General features: G+C 43.0%; 1 protein-coding gene across 12 annotated transcripts in view; it reads left to right on the forward strand.

Annotated features, from left to right (window-relative positions):
* LOC144826666 (mucosa-associated lymphoid tissue lymphoma translocation protein 1-like) overlaps positions 1–16,260 on the forward strand; it is a 1,784,778-nt gene that overhangs the window by 167,682 nt on the left and 1,600,836 nt on the right. Inside the window, exons 1-2 of one of the 12 annotated variants that reach the window (XM_078685254.1) lie at positions 5,999–6,074; positions 7,934–8,082. The exons of 6 other annotated variants lie outside the window; for them this stretch is intronic. The gene's annotated coding sequence lies outside the window, so the exon portion shown is untranslated. Of the gene's footprint in view, positions 1–5,915; positions 6,075–6,176; positions 6,314–7,933; positions 8,083–16,260 lie in introns of those variants that run through there. 5 more of the 12 variants (XM_078685242.1, XM_078685245.1, XM_078685253.1 and 2 more) reach the window with 5 other exon arrangements.

Here is a 16,260-nt window from a genome sequence, read left to right on the forward strand (position 1 = left end):
GTGTGTGTGGCTCTGGGTGTGTGTGTGGTAGTAATTGCTGTCTGCTGAGCTCATCCGTAGGGTACAATAGTTCTCACATTTGCGAGAGATTAAGCTATTGGCAATGTAAATGACAATGCCATTTATTTATCTGTTTTCAAAACCAACACATAAATACAAATGTTGTCATTTACAATGCAAATAGCTGTAACTTCTCCAAAGGCGAAACCGTTGCATTGTAAATGCTTGTTTTCTTTGCTGCTGGCATTTCCACATCTGGCAGCTTCCTACACTTACACAACCTTATTTACCTTTAATTCATTCATAATTAAATCAGGCTTAAATGATGCAGCCCACGCTGAGGCTCGAACCCTGTTTTCCTGCTGCAATGTCAGCAGCGTTATTGTTGCGCCACCTCCTCGCACCGTCTGTTGTATTTGGTTTCAGATGCTACATTTGTCCCTCTCGACCATGTTTTTTTTAAATTGTATCTGTCTCCCGCTCCATGTGTATTATATTTTTTTAATTTGTCTCTCCCCACCCCCCTCCGAGAATGCTGTTTCTTAAAAATAAGTAAATAATGCAGCCCATGCCAAGGCTCGAACCCTGTTCTCCAGCTCCAAAGTCAGCAGCACGCGCAGCCTGCCCTCTGTGTTGTGTCAGTTTACAAATGGTTTCACTTTCGTGGCTTTGCTGCCACGCTTGTTTTTCCCAGCGAGCGCACACCACTCATTCACTTGACTTTCTTGTTTTATAGTCTTGATATATGCATAGTATGTCTATTGGTTACATCTTTTGCGGTACCCCTCTATTTGTATATCGCTTGTATTTAACAATCTCATTTACTACTAGCTCCTTTATGATGTGCCCCATTGTGATGTCCGTATACACTTTTTCAAAGCTGTGTTCTTTACTTCACTCAAGTGTTTTTACGATGGACATTGTTCCGGGAACAATTTTCTCCCTCTTACACTTGATAATAGTAATACCACTATTTTCTTCTTCTCCTGGTGCACTGCATGCTAACTTCCATCGCCACCCTGATGAGCACTGATCTCCTATATGCAGCTTTGTGGTGCACGTTTTATGCATTGGCCTAGAACGCCGATCCGCGTTGGCCATCTTGATGCCTTTTGTCCCAGCATGCGCACAGACGGTGCAGATGTGGCAGACTTTATCTTTATGTGACCCATCAGGGCACTTACAACATTATGAAAGAATACAGCGAAGTTAAGTTGCAGTAAAGGCTCGAGGCTCTCCTTGTTTTAAACAGTGTTGCGTGAGTATCCACCTAATGTTCCAAATGTGCTGTAAATATGACACTGTTACGAAATACCCATCCAAAATTAATCTATTGTGTTCCCAGAGGGTAGGACCGGTGTGAAGTATGATGTAGTGGAGAGGGGTGATGGTTTGGAATGGAAGACATCAATTCCTAGCTCTGATGCAGTTAGGGACAGTGACTCTCACTGTGGAGCTTGTCTCTCTCAAAGTCCCTTAACGTGCAGGTAAGTTGTTGTGGCAGTGGTGTCCAGAATGGATACAAACAAGCCTTAGTGGGCGCTAGTGCCCTCATAGACAGGGTATTAGTGCACATGGGGCTCCTGTCCGGTCTAGCATATCGAAGCTCGCCAGAGAGGCAGAGCTGACCTCTTAGAGCCTCTGGGACCTACTCCATGCTACTTCGATGGCCCGATGGCCAACAGCACGGGTTTGGTGCCTGCAGATGCAAGGGGATGTCTCCTTTACACCAAAGGAGATGTTGCTTGCTTGTTGAAGTTGCTGGAAGTCCTTCACAGCTTTGGGAGGAGTTAAGCTTTTGGAAGATTCGGGTCAGTGCAATTGTTGATGTTCTAGCACAAGGAAGGGTTTGGCACCAAGTAGTAGTAAAGTCCTTAGTTTTTGAGGTGACTTCTCTTCTTTGCCCTTCCTTTGGTTCCCAGTAGACGAATCTGAGTTGCTGGTATCAGGGGAACTCCTAAATACTGAATTTAGGGACGTTAAGGTGCGAAAAGGGTAGTAGCCAATGGGCCACTTACCTCTGGGGTTACTACACCCCCTGTATGACCACTTCCTGGGGCGATTAGGCATAAACCTGACCCAGAATTCTACTTTTCACCAAAACCAAGATGGTGAAACCCTTCTTTTGTTGTTCACTTCAGGTAGCCCACCATAAGGGTACAACTAGCCTGTAAGTGAACGCGCCTTCTGACTACCAAATTTTCCTGCCTGTTCTGATGCCAGATGGTCCCCAGGGCAGTAGGTGGCATTCCCAGGTCTGGGGGAAGCCAGGGTCACATATCAAAGGTGACAGAGGCTTTGAAGCCTTTGGCCTTGATATGCTAAATGAGCTAGCCATCCTATTGGAGGAGGTGTGATCACTTTGCTCCATATAGTCATTGTTTCTGACCTCGGAGAGCATGGGCTCTCATCTGCAGGAGGTCTGAAACTTGTTTGTGGTGGAGATACCAGTCAGCCAGCACATTCGGAGACTAGCACGATTTAGGGGGCGCCTCTAAGGTACCCTCTGGGGGCATGTCATAATAATGTTAGTACTGGCATCAGTACAGATTTATTAAGATGAGGCGTTTGTTACCAAACACCATTAGTCAGTGAAGCCAATATGTAGCTGGGTAAATCCTAATGATCAGTGCCCAGTACATATGCTTAAGATGGATGCCTGATTACCTGCAATGTAGTGGCAATGCAACCAGACATCACAGGGGCATATCTGCTCATACAGATATGTCATCATACATAGCCTTGGGGCTCCAAGACCTGCCGTAGGGGTAACTTATATATAGTATATGCGGCGCACAGGGGCATAGCACACAGTGAGGTGCCATGTCGGGTTTTCAAAATTGTTTGCACCATTTCACGCATCCTGTAATGGCACACTACATTCAGTTTTTGTGTGGGTCCCTTTGGCTGGCATAAAACACGCTGCAGCCCATAGTCTTTAGTAAACATGCCCTAGGTACCAGAGGTACCATTTTCTAGGGACTCATAGGGGATTTAAAGTCCTTGCCAATTGGGTTACAATTAGACATTTACCTGTTTTCATGGAAAGAGCACTAGCACTGATGCCTGGTTAGCAGAGAACCAGGGCACAGTCGAAAATCATGAGTACTAGGGCAAAAAGTGAGGGTGACCATGTCACAAAGGGGCACTTTCCTACAGAGAGGGGGTCTAAAAAGCTCAGCCACTGACAAAGCCAGGAGGCAGCTGAACAGAGTGAGGAAGGTTTTTGTATGTCACTGGACATTAAGTTACTATCTCATGGTGGCATTAAGCAAGAGGATCAGTTTTTGCTTTGCAATAATGGAGTACATGTCTTCGTTTGGGAATGCTTATTACCCAATGGAACTGTGGTACATGGTGCTTTGAAATGAGAAAATGTGGTGTACAGGTGTATATGAGTAAGGAGGTAAATGATGCTTCTGTGGAGTTGAGAGGGACAGGTAAACACCCTTTGGGGTTTCCCTGATAATGTTAGTACTGGCATCAGTACAGATTTATTAAGATGAGGCGTTTGTTACCAAACACCATTAGTCAGTGAAGCCAATATGTAGCTGGGTAAATCCTAATGATCAGTGCCCAGTACATATGCTTAAGATGGATGCCTGATTACCTGCAATGTAGTGGCAATGCAACCAGACATCACAGGGGCATATCTGCTCATACAGATATGTCATCATACATAGCCTTGGGGCTCCAAGACCTGCCGTAGGGGTAACTTATATATAGTATATGCAGCGCACAGGGGCATAGCACACAGTGAGGTGCCATGTCGGGTTTTCAAAATTGTTTGCACCATTTCACGCATCCTGTAATGGCACACTACATTCAGTTTTTGTGTGGGTCCCTTTGGCTGGCATAAAACACGCTGCAGCCCATAGTCTTTAGTAAACATGCCCTAGGTACCAGAGGTACCATTTTCTAGGGACTCATAGGGGATTTAAAGTCCTTGCCAATTGGGTTACAATTAGACATTTACCTGTTTTCATGGAAAGAGCACTAGCACTGATGCCTGGTTAGCAGAGAACCAGGGCACAGTCGAAAATCATGAGTACTAGGGCAAAAAGTGAGGGTGACCATGTCACAAAGGGGCACTTTCCTACAGAGAGGGGGTCTAAAAAGCTCAGCCACTGACAAAGCCAGGAGGCAGCTGAACAGAGTGAGGAAGGTTTTTGTATGTCACTGGACATTAAGTTACTATCTCATGGTGGCATTAAGCAAGAGGATCAGTTTTTGCTTTGCAATAATGGAGTACATGTCTTCGTTTGGGAATGCTTATTACCCAATGGAACTGTGGTACATGGTGCTTTGAAATGAGAAAATGTGGTGTACAGGTGTATATGAGTAAGGAGGTAAATGATGCTTCTGTGGAGTTGAGAGGGACAGGTAAACACCCTTTGGGGTTTCCCTGATAATGTTAGTACTGGCATCAGTACAGATTTATTAAGATGAGGCGTTTGTTACCAAACACCATTAGTCAGGGAAGCCAATATGTAGCTGGGTAAATCCTAATGATCAGTGCCCAGTACATATGCTTAAGATGGATGCCTGATTACCTGCAATGTAGTGGCAATGCAACCAGACATCACAGGGGCATATCTGCTCATACAGATATGTCATCATACATAGCCTTGGGGCTCCAAGACCTGCCGTAGGGGTAACTTATATATAGTATATGCAGCGCACAGGGGCATAGCACACAGTGAGGTGCCATGTCGGGTTTTCAAAATTGTTTGCACCATTTCACGCATCCTGTAATGGCACACTACATTCAGTTTTTGTGTGGGTCCCTTTGGCTGGCATAAAACACGCTGCAGCCCATAGTCTTTAGTAAACATGCCCTAGGTACCAGAGGTACCATTTTCTAGGGACTCATAGGGGATTTAAAGTCCTTGCCAATTGGGTTACAATTAGACATTTACCTGTTTTCATGGAAAGAGCACTAGCACTGATGCCTGGTTAGCAGGGAACCAGGGCACAGTCGAAAATCATGAGTACTAGGGCAAAAAGTGAGGGTGACCATGTCACAAAGGGGCACTTTCTTACAGAGAGGGGGTCTAAAAAGCTCAGCCACTGACAAAGCCAGGAGGCAGCTGAACAGAGTGAGGAAGGTTTTTGTATGTCACTGGACATTAAGTTACTATCTCATGGTGGCATTAAGCAAGAGGATCAGTTTTTGCTTTGCAATAATGGAGTACATGTCTTCGTTTGGGAATGCTTATTACCCAATGGAACTGTGGTACATGGTGCTTTGAAATGAGAAAATGTGGTGCACAGGTGTATATGAGTAAGGAGGTAAATGATGCTTCTGTGGAGTTGAGAGGGACAGGTAAACACCCTTTGGGGTTTCCCTGATTGGCGTAGTTTGGGGGATAGTCAGATGCGAGCGTATCCACCCCTCAGTGGGGAGAAGGGGAACACGTTGTGTGGGCATTGGAACACGACAAGGAGGCTGCATTGGAGGTTCTTTGGGAGGGTAAGTTGTATTGAAGTTAACAATAATACGGCAAAACCTGTCCTAATAAAACGGGCTTTTACACTTCATCATGGAAAGGTGTGCGATCATTTCACAAGGATTTAGTGCAATTAGGTTACTCCACTCAAAATGTTGTTGGGTGTCTGTGGCATGGCAGGAATTCGTCTCTCTGTATGGCCCCAGCGTCTCTGTTATGCCACTATTAAAATAATATCTTGCCCTTTTAGTCTGTATTTTAAATTTCATGATCCACTCCTTCCTTTGGTAGACGTTGTTTTGAAGCTAGAACCCGATCTCCTAGTCAATCTCGTTCTTGAGCTGTGTGCCAGGGCCTGCCCGTGAGTGATGCCAGCGTCCACGCAAGGACGAATGCACTTTCACTTTCTGTGCTCGCCGTAGGAGGGCCCGGAGGGTGCTTGTGGGCACAGTGCTCGGCCGCAGCATGTCTCGGGGGTGGACCCGAAGTGCAGCCGTGGGAGGACCGGGTGTTAGTATAAGGGGTGGGCCTAACTTCGTCTCCGCTTCCTGGGAAGATGAGGAAGTACTGAGAAGACGCAGCTGAGCCATCGGAACTTTTACAAGTAGGCGCCGACAGTCCCCGGTGAGTAAAGCAACCTCGCAGCCTGGGCCGTTAGCGTACCCTGTAAACACCTGTTTACCCGCCCTCTTCCACGTCTCCCATTCAGTGCTCTCCCCAGCCACCTGGCACACGCCTGTCACCTGGCACACGCCTAACGTTAACGTGGCAACAGTTCTGATTTTGAAATGCTGCTTAAACTCTGTATTGAATTTTGTTCGTGTTGCAAATCTTGTAGATGGTCGCAGCAGAAAACTGCACGGGTATGTGGCATTTCTGTGTTATTGTGTCTAAGACTTAGTGTGACATTTTCATGCTTCGGGTGTCTTAATGTGTCCATTTTACAGGTAAGAAAAAATCTGATGGGACCTACGTTTTTAGCTTTGACTTTCTTCACATTCGGAGTTTAGAATTCTTAGCACCTCTCGTGGGACAAGTTCAGTTGAGATCTGAAGTGGCAGTGCAAAGTTTGAGTTATATGAAGTTATCCCATTTTAGCTCACCGCCTTTCCTTTTGGCTTTACGTGCTTTCTTTCTAACATCGATACAATTAATTTTTTAAAGAATAGTTAGATTTTTACAAAACGAATAACGCTGTGATGTAGATTTGTCACAAGTCATTTGTGAATACATCACCCATTCTGTTTTTAATTTGAACTGTGGTGTAGATATGCTTTTCACAGTAAAATGAGGAACAGAAAGTACCAGAATCCAGTGTACAAAGACAAAACGCAATCTGTTTACACCCACACGTGTCTTCAAACGCTTGATCAGTTTTTCACGAAATCGGGAAACTGTAGTTGCAGATTTATTGTGAAGAACGTGCAAATTTTGAATCAAGCCATCTAATATTTTCTATTGCTCCATCAACATCAGTAAGACTACTCTCTGTCGCCTGAACTTGGAGGTTCTTCGTTAAGGATTAAATATTTTAATTTTTACTAAATAACAGTTATTGCACTTGCAACCCAATGGGGCAAGCAAACGTGCTTCTCTGTTGAACCTAAACCATATGCATTTCTTAAAATACTGCTAAACTATATCCAGGGGCGCAACTAGACCCAGACTTCGAGGGGAGAGAGGCTAACACTTCCAGCAATAGGTCAGGGCAAGCATTTCCAGAAGTGGGGTGGGAGCTATCCACATAACCAATATGAGAAAAAGACATTACAAATTGTGCAATTTAAACATATTTGACAAACCTGGCATTATAACAAACATGTTTTTGTAGATTTGACTCTGTTATTAGGCTACTCACAGTGATCTTTAAAAAGTAGATTGAGCTCATTGACAACTACAAATTGTAATCCAAAGCACATAAGACACGTTTTCTCCAAGTTATTTCAAGACGGTAGCACCCTTTTTGTCAATTCACTGATCCCTTCTGTGACAGGACAATTTGCTTGTGAAATATTTATCATTGCAAGCCCAGAAAAATGCCCCTATTACATTAATGGCTGAATGTAGTTAGTTGTATTGATGCTTAATGTTGTGACTTGAATTGGTACTGTACATCCTTTCCCATAGTCACCTGTTCCGTGTTCCTCAGCCAGTATGAATGTGGTGCAGGGGAATGCTGGAGTGCTTGGTGATGTAATGGAATGCTTGCGTGTCTGGGGTGGTTAAGTGTCAGTTGGAGTGTGTGGGCTGAGCAGCAAGGATGCTGCTCCTGGTGGGGGCTATATGCTACTTAACTACTGGCTACTTATCAACCTCTAACCAAGACTTAATAAACCTACTCCTGGAACCTATTCTACTGGACTACTTGATCATAAGCGCACAATTTCGTTTACAACACCAATCTTTCAACTTTTTGTCTAAAAACAGTTGGTTATTGGCTGGAAGTTAGAAGGAGCTCTTGTTTGAAGGCCTCTTTGTTTTAGGAAATAATTGTTGAGAAGAGACCTTCATCTGATGAGTTGTTGCTACCTCTGGCTGGATTATACGAGCATGACATGAGTCTGCCAGTGATCATGCTGGTCTACAAGAGTTTGCAGCCTAGCTCAAATCCTGTCTGGTCAGAAGGTTGAAGGTGAGTGGTTGTTTTTATGATTTGTTTTGTAGTGAACTGTGCAGCACTGTTTGCATCTGCGGTCCCTGCAGGTAACAGCGGTAAGGCGGTGGGGTAGAGTAAAGGGGGATTTCGAGGGTGGATGCAGAGGAAAAATTAATTATGAATTTAATTTTCCCTCTGCATCGTCCCTTGAAATCCCCCCTTACTCAGCCCCACCACCCCGCCACTGTTATCTACATGGACCGCGGCTGACGGTTGAAATTGTGATTGAGCAATGATTGAGCAATGGAGAGGGAAGCTGGGAATCTAAAATCATTTGGAGAATTGGTAGTAATGCAGATGCACCAGGCATCCAGCAAGGGCCTTTGAGGCCTTTCACTGTACTGCCAAGGCATCAGGAAGTCCTAAGGTATTGTCTTTTCAGGTACTGAGGTTAGAGGACCATTTTTCCTCTGAACTCTTCTAGCTGGTCTGTTCTTGTGTGCTTGAGGCCCATCGTCAGAGATCCCTGTTCAGATCTCCTGTCTTATGTTCAGGTTTCTTGAGTACAGTCTGCTCTTCAACTGTAGGTCCACTCTCCAGGACCTAGGGCAGGTTCCTCTGAAGCAAGACACGCATCAGGTGTCTTGGCTTCAGTCAGCTTTCCCTACTATCTACTCCTGTGTTGTTCTTTAGAGGAAAACAAAATTAAACATCCACGCTGCTCACCATATAAAGGTTCATAAATGGCTATTCCTGTAGGTCTGCACTGTATAGACTGTCAGTTATTGGAAAGAATACATATTGAGTTTAATGATTATGCATGAATGATTATACATTCAGACACAAATATACATTTGTTTAGTATCCATGCGATGACGCATTTAGCGGAGTCCATTAAACATGTGCGAAGTGAACAAACCATCAGAGAGCCCATGTTAATTTTGGAAAATATATTGTTGCATGAAAATGCCCTACTAGAAAGGATACATATTCCGGCAGGATAACTGTGCATTACCTAGCTCCATGTAGTTCTGTCATTCACTTACTAAGATTTTCAATTGGAATCAAAGGCACAATGGGCGCAAATAGGAACTGTGCCTGTTTATTGTCAATAAATGCATGAAACGAAATAAATGTAAACAATGTGATCTTGGATAAAACTGAGTGTTATAAAACCACTGAACTGCTTCTAGATAATGAGTTATGTCATGGCAACCCATGACATAAATCCATGTTGTGGTCTGAAAAAGTTAAGATACTTGTTTAGTCCTGTGATGCAGTTTATTTAAAACACCATAGTTAATAGATGTGTTTCAGAACTGAGATTCAGAGATTTACGTTTGGGTCTGACTTCACATTGCAGTTGACATGTGACTCTATGTGCTGGAATGAAAAAGAGCTTTAAGAAGCACACCTGAGAGAGGGACTTTGTTTCCACCCATACATTGGTTACCTTGAGTACAGTATTTGATTGGGCAGAAGATGTGTGCTGCCACTGAGAAACCGTGCTTGTCATACTACTGTTGTCTCCTGAGGGGAGTTTTGTCACCAAAAGAAACGTAATTATGTGGCAGTTTGCAATGAGAAGACTAATCTACCATGTATTATCTAACAGTCTTTCTAAAGGGTCATGACATGCCCACTGTGCATTAACCACACAGTGGACCATATTTTTGATAGGCTAATCCTGTTGCTGAATAGAGCTTCTTAATAAGAATGTTCCCCCTTTCAAAATGGCAGTGGCAATTGCCGTGATGCTGCGAAGGCATTTGTGCATTTTTTTTTCTTCCACATTTACGTTTGTGCAGCATAATCACTTTGTTCTGCCCTCCCATCACAGAACTGTGACAGCCATCCCCGTTGCTGAAGCCTTAATAGTCTCATGCCAATCTTTCCACCCACACCAACCCACTGTGTCAGTTTGCTCTCACCCAAATGTAGCAGCCCACACACGGTCCACTCCTTCAGCCAAGGAGTGAGATGCACAAAGTTGTTGGGTAGCCCAGACCACATGGCCCTATTTTGACTATAAAAAGGTAAGAAATACAAGAAGGGGAAGACAGCAATATGCCTTGCCCCTTTTAAAATGTGAGCAATTACATCCATTTTGCAAATAGACAATGCTGTTGTTTCATTGCCAAATATGTGCTACTGTTCTTTCTACAGACACGTGCACACTCTAATCATAAACTGCCCATTCTGCCAATTCTGCTCACTAGTGCTTGGTTAAGGTCTTTTTAAATGGCGGGTGTGATATTTGCCGTGAATTTCAGCGACCAAAACGAGTACGCAGACTTCTTGTAGGTGGTTTTAGGGAAAGTGAACTCCTCCCCTGATACTTTTCAGAAAGAATTTGGGTCAAATTTGCTAAAAAGCCATTGACCCTAAAATGGCATTTATGAAACATTCTTTCATCCAACTGTGCTGTGATAGTTGAGTCACATTATCTGCTTAGTCATAACCAGTACATAAACTGGGCAACTCGTACCAGTGGAGCATTGCCTATATGCCATTGCTTTGATTGGCTGCCATCTATCTTCATTGCTTACTTTTCAAAGCACTATTTATTTTCTTTTGTGTGAAGCACTCCATGAGAGTGTGTTCCTCTTTGAGTCATCTCACCCTGATCCTGGTGAACAATTTCAGGTCAATATTCAGGAGGGAGATTGGCTGATGAGAAGCGCATTGGCGACCTATCCTTACTAGGTTTAGGTATAACCACCACTGCAGCTTCCAGCATGGTGGGTGGGAGTGCTGAGGAGATTCTGACCGCATTATAGACTCTAGTGAGAACGGGAGCCAACATATTTCACAGTGTCTTGTAGAAAAGCGAAGTGAACCCGTCACTGCCAGGAGACTTATGCAGCTTCTGCCTAGAGATGGCAGATATTACTTCCTCAATTCAGATCAGGGCTGCAAGTGTTGTGAATCTATCTAGGACCCTAATTAGATATCCCCGATTCATGCCCTTATGTGGTTATAACAAAGCATATCCTTATAAAGGCATAAGAATCATGTCCATATCTAGTCATAGCCCATGCAGTCCAAATACGGCAAGGCTACTCCCATAGACTCCTAGAAAGTACAACGCGTTCTTTAACCAAACCAAGCCTCCAGCAGCCCGGGAAATCCCCCTGCTTTTGTTTTGATTTGCACAAGAACTCCTGGAGTCCAGAAAGAACTGTTAGTTCTTAGTGACGTCTTATGTCCAACCTTACGTCAAACCCGGCACCTTTCAGGTATAAATATACCAACGTTGCCTTAAGCAAACACACAGTGGTTTGGAGCAGAGCAGCTATCTACTTGCCCGACGCCCAGCTGATGCGAGAGCCGAAGGAAGCCGATCCTCCCTTGACACACTGAGAGAGACACTGTCTTTTCTCTTGCCGAGAAATCCAGCTCCGGTGTTTCCAGTCACCCTTGCGGGTTGCTGGGAGATCGAGTCTTGAGACACGAGATACAATACCTCCTTCATTCTAGAACCAAGGTACGGAGCTGACTAAACCCTTAAGAGAATTCTTGATTCAGATTCTTGGCAAAAAAACAACTTAACTTAAACTGCAACTTACTTACTCCTTTCCACGTATTAGGCTTAGGTCAGGTACACCGGGGTAGGCGTATCTTAGAAGCACTAGTTGAGTACGTTAGTCAATGTTTTTATGTATGTATATATTTTATCCGTTTTAAAGTATCATATGGCTAAGAAACCATATCCATGCTTTTACAGTATTATTTCATAATACTACTTTTACTGTGCGCACTTTACTTCATGATAAGTATTGCAATTGTGGCAATTCATTTCTCTTGCATGAGAAAGAAGACTGCTCAATAAATAACACCTTTTATTGAAAACGCCCGTCTCTCTATTTCTCTGCACTCTGGTGAAACTAAGCGCGCACGATTGACTGAGTGAAATAGTTGTCTATTGTTTTCACACGACTCTAGAGATATACTCTTTATTCTGAGGGAGCAAAGTTGTCATGTTTATGCGTTTGTCAGAAACTAATCCCTTCTTGTCTAAATCAGGAGAGTTAACTCTTTCCTGAACATTCGAGAATGTTTCTAGTGACCTCTGAGCTAGCTGGCAAAACTAATTAAGTCTAATATAGTCAGTAAAGACCTAGATGACCTCAGTCCTACGTCTACACTGCTGTTTATATTATTCCAATGCGCAGAGCCTATTGGGAATATTGGAACTACACTACATGGCGCCCAACATTTGGTAAGGCGATAATCTAGCGCAAGACGCTAGAGTAACTCAGTCGTGCTTTTTCACACAGACCCTTTTTCCCGTAAATACTTCAAAAGACGTCTGGAGTGGGTAAAAGGTTAATATCCGCCGGAACTTAGTAGGAAGAGATTCCTATGTATTAGTTTTTGGTTTAGTCAACGTTGAAGGATAAAGTGTTCCAAAATATTGTGCACCTAATCTTTGTTTCCCTTGAAACTTGATCTGCAACAAAAACTTTCTGTTAGTAAAAATGACGGAAAGTAAAGACGAAAGGGAGGAAGCTAGATTAGCAGCTCAACTCCAAGCGGATGACACAAGTCTCCAAGAAAATGACCCGAATGCTATAATCATTCCGGTAAATGTAAGAAAAGCTATAACTAAAAAACTTATAGAAAATGGAGTATCATCACGAGGTGGTACAGTCATATTCGTGGTAGAGGCACATGAATATCGGCAGACAGAGGTATTCTATTCATGGATACATTTTCCAGCAGCACACGCTGTGACACAAGAATTCCACTGTTACAAAATAGAGGAACCTCCGGATGAATATGCTCCTTTCAAGGACGTTGAAATCCCACTAACTTACCAAGAGCACCTGCTCTGGTTTAATGGCGCCCTAAAACATCAAAATCACATCACCAGGCTAGGTCCACTAGGTAGACCAGGAGCCACGTGGCCGGTTCTAGCCAGCTACACACCACATCCCGACATTGAAAAGATGTCAAGCGAAGAACTTTTAGTTAAACTAAAAGAATTAACAAAGGCATATAGAAAATTAGTTCAATTGGCAATGGACGATATAACATACCTCCAGAAATTGAAAGAAACAGATATAGCAGAACAACCTTTTTAACTTGCCAGAATCATAGAAAAATGCTATGAAGAACTAGGAAGAGATAGTTTGGGTGGGAAACCAATAAAACCCCAACTAATTGAAAATCCTGAAAAAACATTTATTAAAAATAATCTAAACACTCCAAAAAAGAGTTGGGATGGAAATAAACAATCCACACTCAGAGAAAAACGGTTTCAGTCCAGAGGAAGGTCTCCTCAACGGAGAGATAGATCTCCAGAACGAGGTGGCAAGTCTCCCCAGAGGGAGCCCTCTGAGAAAAGATACAACCTTAGAGATAGGGATAAATTAAGAAAACCTGACAGATATCAAGATATTAATACACGTCCCTCTCGATCTTTTCAGACTTCTTCACAGAAATCGCAAAGAAGAGGACGGTCTGAACACAAGGAAGAGCACGTCAAGTCCAAAGACAAGGAACCTGCTCATCAAAGTAAAAAATTACAATTTCCAAAGAAGAAGGTAGCTAGTATTAAAATAAAACATGCCGAGGATACTGAGGACACAACTGAAAAATGGAGAGTGGGCCCAGACAGTGCTAGACAGCGCAGCAGAAGTAACCATAGCTCGCAAGATCCTGATTAATCTTCTGGAGACAGTGGACACGAAGGAATACATTCAAGTGGAAACTGCAGACACCAGAGTTAGCAAACCCCATAAATTATACGAAATAACATTGCGTATAGAGGGGGACAAGACTAGGAAAATAAAGGGTCTCTTTTGGGATAACCTTTCGAAAGGCTATGATATCCTTCTAGCTGAAAAAGACTGGCCACCAGAGTTTGTCAGGGAGTGCCCACATGGCGAAGAAATGATTATGCCTGCCTTCTCAAATCAAATTCCAATTCATAAAAAATACACATTTGCTAGAAAATGGGCAGTGGCCCAAGCTCCTGCATTATATAAAAATCATGTAGGATGGGATGAGGATTATCCTCACCATAAAATCCAGTTTAAAAATCAACCTACTGCCGAAAGGCAGTATCCTGTTAAGCAAGAAGCTAAAAAGCAAGTCAGGGGGATCTTAGATCAACTTGAATATCAGGGGGTGATCGAAACATGCACATCACAAATGAACAATCCTTTGTTTCCTGTCTCCAAGCCAGACAATTCATATCGTCTAGTATTGGACTACAGACACCTAAACTCCTGCTGCAAAAGATTTGCAGTACAAAACTCACACAGTGCAGCACTAATAAATTACATTGTGCGCAAAAAATATAAAACAACATTAGATATCTCAAATGGTTTCTTTTGTCAAAACATTGCACCTGAAAGCAGGTATTTGACCGCTTTCTCAACAATGGGGTCGCAAAAACAATTCTGTCGGTTCCCACAGGGATTCAAGAATAGCCCAGGATTATTCTCAGCAAGAGTAACAGAGTTACTACAAATATATGATGAGGAGGCATTATCTAATGTCGATGACATCTATCTCACAGATGATGACATGGAGACACACTTGAAAAGAGTGAACACCATAATACTTGGGTTCGCAGCTGAAGGGTATAAATTCAACTTTAAGAAGTCACGAATTGCCCATCTAACTGTCCTGTTTTTAGGATATGAATTATCAAGTGAAGGCAAAAGCCTAGCAGACAATTTCTTAGAGAAATGTGCAGTACTCCAAGCACCAAAAACGCTGACGAACTTACAATCCATACTAGGTTTCCTGAATTTCGTAAGAACATACATTCTAAATTATGCAGAGAGGGTTAAACCTCTCTATAAATTAATAAAACCTGATTTCAAACCAATTAATTGGACTCAGAAACACACAGAAATTTTAAGATCATTACAAACAGACATGTTAGCTAAAACAAAACTGCAAACACGCGCAAATGAACGCAACCTTGTAATCCGAGTCATCCCAGGAAGATGCAGATTCACGTACCTGACCTCTAATGAGGGAGAAACGGTACCAATAGCTTATAAATCACACTTGTACACACAAGCTGAAATGAAATTCAGTTCTACTGAAAAAAATCTAACTGCGGTTCAAACTGCTGTAGCAAAAGAAAGAGCCCTAGTCCAGGGCAAGAGCATATCTGTTTTAACAGCAGTAACAGCCCTTGAGGCAGTGACAAGACCACACATTCCAAATGCAGTGGCATTAGATCCAAAATGGATACAATGGGAAAATTCACTTGCTGCAGAAGACGTGAAACACGCTTTTAATCCGAAAATGAAAAGACTAGAAGATCTAGAATACGAAAATGAATATCCTCTGCCAATCGAAATTCTGCCTCTAGAACAATAGACCTGTGTGATTTACACAGACAGATTTGCACAACACTACGTTGTGGGAAAACAAACTTACAATGCAGCGTGCGCGATTGTTAAAGGTCGCTGGTGCTTAGGTAAATTCAGACCGATAATTACAAAAACTGAATCACTCAGAAACTGTACAGCTCAGCGAGCTGAAATAAGATCTTTAAAGATGGCGCTTGAAAATGCAGATCGCGAATTCCCCACACTGATAGTGTGCGATTCACATTACTGCGTCCAGTCTTACAATAAGAGCATGCAGACCTGGATTCAAAACGGTTACAAAGATGACACAGGTGCCACAATAAAGCATAAAAATCTTTAGGAACAAGTAGTTCTTTTACAGAAAGAACTACGAAAGACTCACGTGATACATACACTAAGTCATCAACGTGATGGCGTTCACATTGCAGGGAATTCATTGGCTAACAGAGACACAGCGGCAGCGGTTCAACCAGCTTCCGTAGCCACAAAAAAGCGTTCTAAAAAACACATAGATGGAGAAACCATGCTGGCGGTAAAAGCCTCATTAAAAGGCGACTATGCAGCATTACCTCTCGACTATCCACTCAACAATACATACATAATTGATGCAAACTCCGTTCCTTTTGCTCAAATCCCTGGAGTGGGGGATAGAGTAATTCCAAACACGAACCGGAGGGCTTACTTGATTCAAGAAGCACACATGGGACAGGGTCTAAGGCACCAAGAGATCGTGAAATCTCTAAAAAGAATTACAATCAGAATACTGGTGGCCGGGGATGAGCCTGCAAAATTACAAATTTGCAAAGGATTGTCCAGACTGCAACAGAGATCGCAGTTGTGAACCGGACCAGACTACTGCCAGGACACCCTTATT

The sequence above is a fragment of the Lissotriton helveticus genome, chromosome 3_2 (genome assembly GCF_964261635.1).
Source record: "Lissotriton helveticus chromosome 3_2, aLisHel1.1, whole genome shotgun sequence".
Taxonomy (NCBI): domain Eukaryota; kingdom Metazoa; phylum Chordata; class Amphibia; order Caudata; family Salamandridae; genus Lissotriton; species Lissotriton helveticus.